The sequence below is a fragment of the Mustela lutreola genome, chromosome X (assembly GCF_030435805.1).
Source record: "Mustela lutreola isolate mMusLut2 chromosome X, mMusLut2.pri, whole genome shotgun sequence".
NCBI classification, from domain to species: Eukaryota; Metazoa; Chordata; class Mammalia; order Carnivora; family Mustelidae; genus Mustela; species Mustela lutreola.
Window position 1 is genome coordinate 39,869,626 of NC_081308.1, and position 10,989 is coordinate 39,880,614.

Genomic DNA, 10,989 nt, shown 5'->3' on the forward strand with positions numbered 1-10,989 from the left:
GGCGCCTGGGTGGCTCAGTGGGTTAAGCCGCTGCTTTCGGCTCAGGTCATGGTCTCAGGGTCCTGGGATCGAGTCCTGCATCGGGCTCTCTGCTCAGCGGGGAGCCTGCTTCCACCTCTCTCTCTTTCTCTCTGCCTGCCTCTCTGCCTACTTGTGATCTCTCTGTGTCAAATAAATAATAAAATCTTAAAAAAAAAAGAATCTGTGAGTCCATAGTGATACCCCAGATAAAAAAAAATGGAAGCACTCCCTTTAAAAAAAAAAAAGAAATTATCCTATGATGCAATGTGATGAAAGTACCAATGATTCTAACTCTTAAATAAATAAATAAGTAAATGAAAGTACCAATGAAAGGTCATCATCCCTGAGAAGACACAAGGAGAAGCATGCTATTATCTCTGCAGAGGCTGACTGGGTGAGTGGGAGGTTCCTTGAACCATAGGCCTTGGAAGATTGGGTGGGAATTCACCAGGCAAACCATAAAGCCGATGGCAGTGGAAGGAAGGGGACTGATGATGCTTGACACAGAGGTAACAATATGGAGGAAAGCATGGAAAGCATGCTGGGTATGTTCAGGGCTCTGCTCAAACCCTGGCACAACTTGGAAGGCCCAGAACATTTCTCAGGTGGAAAGCTTTCTGGTATTGGCTTTGCACTTGTCCTGCCTTGAGTTGGAGACACAGAGAGCACTTGGCTGGGAGGACAAGGGCTTTGTTAGTGGATTTAGGGGTCTGGAGGCCGAAGGGGAACTTTGTTAGCCCAGGAGCTTGCTGCTGTGAAGACTGCCAATCTATGTCTGGAAGGTTGAATCATGGCTTGCCTTTCTGTTTGATCCCTTGGAAGTAGGATTCCGCTATGGACCTCAGAGGATTTTGAATGGAGGCTTGGCTCTCGGGGCTGTTTGTGGGTTTCATCTGCACTTTCTGAACGGTGTGGCATCTGTGAACTGTTCCCAACTCCTAGAGAAAACATCCTATCATAGACCCAAACAAACAAATAAAACTGGACTTTTCCTGCTGTGACAATTGTTGAATGATAAATAACTTGTAGGAGGAGCTATAACTTGTAAAACAGAGTTCATTGTGTTGGCTCAAGACCATGTCGTTGCTCTATAGTTTGAATGTTTGCTGTGAAGACTGACAAAAACATTTAACAAGGTCAAGTCACTGTGCTATGCATCCAAATTCCTAATCATGCTTCACATTTCTTCCCTAACTCAGAGGCACGGAGAGAAATAGAACATGCCTCAAGATGGAGCCCTTGAACCACAAAGTTTTGGAGCCACTGCTGAATCTGTGAACTTGCCAGGTAGAGGCAAAGTTAGAGCCACTGGCCAAGGCCAGCAGCCATTCTGGTGCAGAAAGCAGAAGGTGGGGAGATGCTGTATTCCCCAGCTCCCAAAGCTTTGGGGGGAGGCTGATATACTGATTCATGTACTTGCCCTCTATCAGCTTCAAGGGTAAAGTTTACATCAACAGGATTAATCATTTCCTTTGTATAAATAGGCTTATTTGTATATTCCACTTACAAAGTCCACCTTTCCCTCTTCTTAAGCCCATTTCAAATGGTGGATACACAGCTTGGGAACTTGATAATCTTCTTTGAGTCCTAGTAAGCTCTCATTCTAAAATACCCACAAAAGGAGCCTCAACCCGGAGGCTTCTGCAATAGTGGAGTGAATGGAGTGTTCCTCTTTGGAGGACAGTCTCCCCTAGAGAGGAGGGCAGCACAGTGTAGAGGGGAGGAGAGGAGCTAGGGGAACCTCAGCATCTGCCCTATTTAGGATTGAATCCTGCCTCCATCCCTTCTTAGTTATGTGTCCTTAACCCAGCTTCTCTCTCTCTCTCTCTCTCTCTCTCTCTCTCTCTCTCTCTCTCTTTCTCTCATTTTTAAAGAGGGAGAAAAAGGGAGGGGGCAGAGGGAAAGGGAGAGAGAGAATCTTAAGCAAGGCTCCATGCCCAGCACAGAGCCCGACATGGGGCTCCATCTCATGACCCTGAGATCATAACGTGAGCCAAAATCAAGAGTCGGATGCTTGACCAACTGCCCCACCTAGGAGCCCCCTCAGTCTAGCTTCTTAACCCAACAGTAGCTGTCGTGGGCTGTTGAGGATTTGGATCTTGTGTTACAATGCCTGGTATTTGTGCCTACCAGTAGGGTGACTGCTAATGGTTACTGTTGAAACCTCCATTTATGGGCATTCAGGGTGTGCACTGAACAAGGCATCACTTTTAAGGGGATGTTCACACTGTAGACATATGATGCGTATGAAAGTAGGTGGGACCTAGAGCAACAGGAAAATGGCCTCCTCACACTAATATTAACCCACAGTGGCTCACATGACCGTGGGGTTACTGGAGCTAACACATGGGCAAGCGTGAATTATTGCACATATTTGCAAGGCTGTTCCCTGCCCTGACTGCACCCATTTCCCCCACCTCAGAGGACCCTGGTAGAGTTGCTCTTCCTGTTTTGTTGGAGGGGGTGCAGGGCATGGGCTGCTATTATTAGGAGCCTACATGACCCAGGGAAGCAGATAAGAGTGGGGGTTTCTGGACAACAGCTCAGGCAGTGGAGTGTCTTTGACTGATTCCTCATAGGCCTCTTGTGTTGTAGCCAATGGCCTAGAAAGGATCCCTGGAACTGCCACTGGGACCATTTTCAGCTGGATGACAGGGTTCCTCCCAGCATCCTCCCTCACTCTTTGCCCCTCTTCCTCTTCTACAAATGGGCCATGGGCCACACAAAACATTGTATGTGATACTTTCTCTGGCCAGCTATGTGAGCTTGTTCAACTTGGTTATTACCAAGAAACCTGGGGTCCATCATATTATATATATCACAGAGTCTTGTTCAGTGATAGTCATACTTGTTAATGACACTTAGTAGCACTTTGTACTTTTCATTCCTCACATCAGTCTCTGTCCTCCAGTCCATATTTTCCCTTCTCCAAGCTTCTTCCTTTTTCTTGTTCATTTTGTTGCCCTCTCTCCATGCTTTTCTTCCCAGCCAGATTTTTCTTTCAGCTTTATTCAATCCTCCAAACCTTCACAGGCAACCCCTTCCTTTTCCCTTTATTCACTCACTCCATTTCTCCCAATGGCCCTGGAGTCAGAGTTTGGAGAAATTGGAAGGTCATAGTGGTGGTGGTGGGTGCTGGGAACCTATTTGATACAAGTCAGTTCTTGCAAGTGTCCATTTCATTTTGTCTCCTTACAACAAAGAGTAATGGAGTCCAGAAAAGTCACCATCATGGATTTAGATATATAGACAGCATGCAAATTCCCTCTGGAGCTGGAGCTGTGAATTTAGATCTTGCTAAGGTTTAAATTCAAGTTCATGGCTCATTTCCCCTTGAAATTATGGTAATGGAGGAGTCATGGAGTCTCTTTACAACTAGTCTAATGGTCTTCACCTTTTTATGGGTCAGGGTCTCCTTTGAGAATCTGCTGGAAGTTTTGGGCCCTCTTCTCGGAAAAATGCACATGAACTCAAATTTTTGCTTATAATGTTAATAAATCCCCTAAAGCCCATTCATAGGTTTTCCAGGAGCCCTTTGGTTAGAGGTTGAACAATGTAAATTCAGACTCCAACAGAAGCCTTGTCTGCTTTGCAGGACAATTGGTTTTTGATAAGTTATAGGGTTGTAAATTGAGGCAGAATTTTGTACTTCAGTAGCAGAGCTAAAGACTATGGTAAGAATTTTCTACATTGAGGAGATATTGGTCAGGTTCTGCTTGCCCTATGAGTTGTCTACTCTTAATGAAGACAAGGAGCCTTCACCTTTCAGAGTCTGTCTTATCCTGGCCCTTTGGAAACTGGATGTTTGAACTTTATAAACTTCCAGCTGGGAAGTAAGCTGAATGGAATACTCATCACAACATCTGTTGCTTTCTACAGCTTCCTGCTTTAGTCAGCTTCAGATTAATATCTATTTTTGGGGAGGAGTGGAGTAAGGAGATCACTTTCTTTGTCCAAACTTTCTGACTCAAGGTGGCTTTTTCCACATGAAAAATAAATGTGAGAGAGAAGAATCCCATTTATCCACTTTGGAAAATAATTTATTCCAGCTGTTTGAACTCTGGGGTACATTTTATTTAATCAGTATGGCCCCATGAATTATCCTCTTGTGGTTTTATGTCCGCGGTGTGCTTGTGTTTTGCTTGTATCCTTATTATAAATGTAATGCTTTCCAATGAATTAGTTTCTTTCTTCTCTCGTCCCAGTAGGTTTTCCAGGTTTTTAAGCAGAATCAGCTTTGCAAGAGCAATTTATTCCTTTCTCTGTTCCACTAGATGTTGTTTAGGATGGCTTTTTTTTTTTTTCAATAAATTTAATTAACTGGTACTAAGAGTAATTTTTGCATGAAATCCTCATTCAAAGAAGAAGGAACTAATAAGAACAACATAAGACCCTTGCTATACTTAGGGTGTGTGTGTGTGAGAAAGAGAGAGAGAGAAAGAGAGAGAGAGTTGTGATGATTGTGTGGGGGTGCGAAAAATCACCAAGAAGAGGAGAAAGTCACGGGGTCTAGAGACTTGTCCCTATGCTGGCAGATAGAGATCCAGTGTGCCCAGTCCAGTGGAGTTGAGTGACAGCCAAAAGTGCTGGGAAAGCTCATTTTTACAGCTAAAGACACTCAGGATGTGAGATTGAGGGTTGTACCAGTAATTCGTGCCTCACTTGTTGGTGGCTGAGATTCCCATTGCTCTCCAGTTGAGAATGAGGCAGGAGTGCTTGAAGATCTCTCAGTCTCACACTGAGCAGTGCTGAGGAAGGGAGAAGGTGACAGTGGCTACTACCATTAAGGGGCTTGGGGAACAGTGGAGGAGGAGGAGCAGGTACAAAAGAAAATTGTAGGTTGCACAGAGCACAGTTTCTTCAAATTTACAAGTGATAGATTACTCATGCTTCGCCAAGAGGAATGTAATATCCTAGAACTTGGCACAATTGCCTTCAGTTATTGTCATCAAAACAATTATAGTTTTCTCCTTGTAACTGTCTACTAACATGGCATGTTGTCTAAGTGAATTAGGTATGCTTACATCCTGATTGCAAATGCCAGCGCCATGTGAATCATTCTGAGCATGGGAAACAGGATGGAGAAAGACCTTCTCAGCTAATAGCATGAATTTGGAGTTTGAGACATTTGGACAAAGTTATTTCCAGAAGATTTCTGACTAACAAAGATACTATCATGTCTTTGAGAGGTTGTTAGTTCTGAGAGAATATTTCCCTTCAAAAATTGTCCTTTTAATGTGTACCTGTCTTTGGGGCAGAAGCAAAGAATAGCATACTGGGTCTCAAGTTTATGAAGCAATGAAGAAGAGATTGTTTTATCTGAAGAGGAGGAATGGGAACCAAAGATGAGGTTTGTGTGTATGGACAAAGAAGGAGAAATAGGAAAGCGTGACTCAAAATCATTTAGATCTGGCTAAAATGATCAGATATCCCAGTGTAAATGAATCAAATTACAATGAAGGATTCTGGCTTATAGTCTCTCCAGGGTCTCTGAAACTTCTTGACTCTTCTTCAACTTCTACCATGTTTTTTCATATAAATTTTTTTTTCTGCCTACAGAGTGGGAACGACCAGAACACCAAGTCTCACCATTTCCAAATGCCGAGAAGACTCGTCAACTAGAAATAACAGAATAGCAAGACTCCCTTTCTACTTCCCAGTTGGTTTCTCTACTGTTTTGCTTCATGAAACAAGAAACGCAACAAGGACTTCATGTGACAGTTAACAGCAGGGCACCTCCCCAGTCACTCTTAAGATTGGCATTGACCTTCAGAATTTCTCCCCATGAGCATGAGTGCTCCCCTCCCCCCAACTTCTCCCTGTCAGCAGCAGCATGTAGATCCAGCAACAGCAATTTCTAGAACCTTTTTATATTAGAGAAGATAACTAGGGTGAGCACTTAAGTTATTGTCCAAACTGGAACATGTGTTTGGTTTTTATTTTTAACCTAGACATTGAAAGAGTGTTTTTTTTTAAAGTTTTAATTTTGAAATAACTGTGTATTCATCCCCAGTTGTAAGAAATGAATACGGACAGATCCTTTATATTCTTCACCCAGTTTCTGCCAGTGGTAACATCTTGCATTAACTATAGTACAATGTCACAACCAGGAAACTGACATTGATACAATGACCTTCTTTATTCAGATTTCACCAGATTTATGTACATTCCTCTGTGTGTGTGTGTGTGTGTGTTTCTATGCAATTTTATCAAACTTGTAGACTACTGTGGCCGCCACCACAATTAAGACAGAAAAGCTTCATCACAAGGATCCCTTGTATTACCCTTTACCTTCGCTTCATTCCCCCCCACCCAAGCCCTGGAAATCACTAATCTCCAACTCTATAATTTTGTTGTTTCAAAACTGTTACATAAATGGAATCATGCAGGATATAACCTTTTGGAATTGCCCCCCACCAACATCCCGCATAATTTCCTTCAGAACCATTAAAATTACTGCCAGTGTGAGTAGTTCTTTTTCCTTTTTGCACCATTCCAGTTTAAATGTACCACAGTTTGTTTATTCATTAATCAGTTGATGAACGTAGAGTTGTTTCCAGCTTCAGGCTATTACGAATAAAGATGCTACTGCTATTTGAGTACAAGTCCTTGTGTGGACATACGTTTTCATTTCTCTCGGATAAATGCCCAAGAATGTAATATCTAGGTTGTCTAGTAAGCACATTTTTTTTTTAAGAAACTACCACAGTCTTTTCCAGAATACCTGTACTATTTTACATTCCCACCAGCAGTGTATGAGAGACCTAGTTTTCTCTGCATTGTTGCCAACATTCGATGTGATCACTATTTCTTTTTATTGGAGTGATTCTGATAAATGTGTAGGGATAGGCTGCACAATTCTGCTCAAAGCAACCATTGTTTTGGGGTGAGTGGGATCACCTCTGCATCCAAAGCTGGTTGAGATGTTGAGACTGCTGACACCACATGCACGCATTAAGACAGTATGGAAAGAGTTCACATGATAGGACTTTTTGTGGGGAAAGTAGGGCAAGAATGGCTTAACTCAAAGGGAAGACAAGTGGTTTTGGAATTTATTATGATTAGGGGCTGGGGCTAGGGTGAGAATGCCCAGGTGTGGGCAGGTTTTCCTACTCTGACCTTCCTGGAGGTGCCAAGGGAGGCAAGCGCCTAAGCTTCCTTATCAGCATGCCCAGATGTAGGTTGGGCCAAAGAAGAAAAGGAATAGGCGATACCTGAAAGCTGTTTGCACTCAAGCATCAAAAGGGGATTTAGAGAGTTTGTTACTAAGTGCTTTGGAACCCTTTTCAAAGACCAGTTGGACATATTTGTGTTGATCTAGTTCTGGTTTCTCTATTCTTTTCCATTGACCATGAGGCTGTTCCTCTGCCAATACTACCCTTGTCTTGACTACTATAGCCATATAGTTAGACTTAGCATGGGCTAGAGTGGTTGTTCTACCAGCTTTGTTCTTCCTTTCCAAGATTGTTTTAGTTATTCTAGGTTCTGCGTCAAGCTGTATAGACTTAGAATATGCTTCTCGAGGTCCATAAAACTCCCGGCTGAAACTCTGATAAATATTGCATGGATCAATTCCAAGAAAATTCCCATTTTTATTAGGGTGAGTCCTTTTTTCTTTTTTAAGTAGGCTCCATGCCCAGTGTGGAGCTCTACATGGGGCTTAAACTCACAACTTTGAGATCAGGACCTGAGCCGAGATCAAGAGTCCGATGCTGGACCAACTGAGAAGCCCAGGTGCCCCACTATGTTGAGTCTTCCGACCCATGAACACATTTTATTTAGTTCTTGTTTGATTTATTTCACTAAAATTTTGTAATTTTCAGGATATAGATGCTATACATGTTTTGTTAGATTTATCAGTATTTCATTTTCTTTGAAGGAAAAATTATAAATTAAGCAAATGGAGATAAAACTTGAAAATATTCAAGTAACCTACTGGAAGGCTAAGAATATAGGCAATAAATGAAGCAAATAATAAAATGGAAGTAGAAGCCCTAACTCATTGTTACTTTAAATGTGAATAGTCTTAATACATCAATTTAAAAAACAGAGACTGGCGGAGTGGTTAAAAAGCCTATGACCCAACTATATGTTGCCTACAAGAAACTCACTTTAAATCCAATGGCATATGTGAGTTGAAAGTAAAAGGACTGAAGAAGGTGTGCCATGCAGATATGAACAGCAACGACAAAGCAGGCGTAGACATTAAATATCAGGCAGGGGCACCTGGGTGGCTCAGTCAGTTAAGCGGCCGACAGTTGATCTCAGCTCAGGTCTTGATCCCAGGTTCATGGTTTCAAACCCTGTATTGGGTTCCATGCTGGGTGTGGCACCTACTTAAAAAGAAAATATCAGGTAAAAGAGATTTCGAAGCAAAGAAATGTCTCAAGTAGTGGTGTGTGAGATGCGTGGGCAGTGTGCAGACTTCTCACTTTAACATGTGGTTAAATGTAAAAAATGACAATTCTTTCCAGATGCAATATAACAAACACCTCCTTTTTAAGGGCAGCCTGCTGCTTGCTTATAGAACCAAGTTCTCTCAGACTCCATCAGTTAGAGATCGCTAACCCCCGGTGATGTATTTGATGTTAATCCACTTGCTGTTTAGTGGACCAGCCACTTGTGCTGTGGCCTGTGCCAGAGTCAAGATGCATAAAGTTCAAGCCCCTTTTGGGTTCCCTGCTCAGCAAGGTGTCTGCTTCTTCCTCTCTCTCTGCCCTTCCCGCTCCCACTCTTGTGCGCACACACTCACTCTCTCTCTCTCTCAAATAAATAAATTCTTAAAAAATAATTATTTTATTTCTTTTCAGTGTTCCAGAAGTCATTGTTTATGCACCACACCCAGTGCTCCATGCAATATGTGCCCTCCATAATACTCACCACCAGGCTCACCCAGCCCCTCACACCGCTCCCCTCCAAAACCCTCAGTTTGTTTCTCAGAGAAAAAAAATTATTCTTAAAAAAAGATGCATGAAGTTGCCAGTTCAAAGGGTCAGTAGGAAATGTGAAATACCATGGGTTAACTATGAGTGAAATGCATGTGGGAAATGGAGCCTCAGCAATCCCTTCTGCAGCCCCAAAAGAAAACAGAACACTCTTGCTACAATTTTATTATTTATGTTAAGGTGTAAATCTACAGCTATTTACTTGTTTTGTTTGGTAATTTTTAAAAATTTTGCAAATAGACCCTCTCTACAGCAATGAATTTTCTGTGGCAATGAGACAAAGTAAATGTTTTATAAATAACTAGCAAATTTTTCTCCCCCACCTGAAAAAACAGATGGTGAATGTGTAACCTGTGCAAAATCATATGTCAACATTTACCTTCCACCTAGAAGTCATAGTGATATCATTGACTATGTGAAAACCAGAAGACTCATACCTGCTTAGAAAACACCAACATCTATTTCAAAAGTTAGCTGCAGAAGGTGAATTTGCGTGGCAATCTGTGAAGCTGGCTTTCCAATTAGATCAAATGACGTCCTCTAAATTAATTTCATTCGTTTTCAATTCCATGTTTTCTTTTGCAAGTATAAAGAGCAAAGCGATAACTGTTAACAGGTTGGCTCCATTAACAGAAGAAGATCTTTGCACACAGTTGAATGAGGCCAGTTTTATATCAGCGACATTAGATGCTTCAAAATGAAAATTAGGTAATTTCAGTAATGGCTTAATTTTTTCATCAAGTTTATGCAACCGAAGACAAGGTTTTGAAAGTTCATTATGTTATAGGTAAAACATCTCAGTTTAAAATGCGTATTTATAAATTCAGCTTAAAAATCCAATATTGGCGGTGCCTGGGTATCTCAGTGGGTTAAGCCTTTGCCTTTGGCTCGGGTCATGATCTCAGGGTCCTGGGATGGAGCCCCACATCGGGCTCTCTCTCTGCCTGCCTCTCTGCCTACTTGTGATCTCTGTCTGTCAAATAAATAAATAAAATATTTTTCAAAAAAATCCAATATTGAGGATAAAATTATTTTGTTGTGATGATGACACAAATACAAATTTATTTATTTATTTAAAGATTTTATTTATTTCTTTGTCAGAGAGAGAACACAAGCAGGGAAGCAGCAGGCAGAGCAGGCAGAGGAAGAATCAGGCTTCCTGCTGAGCAGGGAGCCCAATTCAAGACTTGATCCCAGCATTCTGGGCCCATGACCTGAGCCAAAGACAGATGCTGAATAGACTGAGCCACCCAGGCATCCCACAAATACAAATTTAGATGGAATATAATTATCTTGGCAAAAATATTATTCTTACTAAATTAAGAAATCTAGGTGGCACAGTTGGTTCAGCGTCTGCCTTCAACTGAGGTCGTGATCTCATGGTCTCAGGATCCAGCCCCACATCGGGTACCCTGCTCAGTGGGGAGTCAGCTTGTCCCTCTGCCCCTACCCCTCTCTAACCACCCCCAACCCTAGCTCATGCTCCTTCTCTCTCTGAAATAAATAAACGAAATCTTCAAAAAAAGAAAGAAAGAAAGAAAGAAAGAAAGAAAGAAAGAAAGAAAGAAGAAAGAAAGAATGAAACCTATGGGGCAGAAATACACTTGGGACTGGTTGTGGAACATATACAATTCATCATTACATCTACATTGCTATACTCCACCAATTGAAAGAGAAGCTCTAGCTGTCAATAGTTACAAGTGTATTTACATACACATATATGCATTTAGAACAATTGAATTACAAACTTCTGTGACAATTCTGTATAGAACATGGTGGTATATGATTCTCTTTGTTTGTCGTATCTCAGATTTTTAAAATGTTTGAGCCTTTGTAGGAGTACACTGTTAATTAACTCAAGTGCCCTACAGAGTATTGACGGTTATTGCAAACAAGTTCTTTGCATTTTGTTCAAAAGCACTTGGAAATTTTTAATCAAAGTACTCAAGGAATGAAGTGCCCAAAATTTCAGCTTTTGAAGCCCTCAGCAAATTGCAATTATGAAAATAAAGCTGGGATTTGG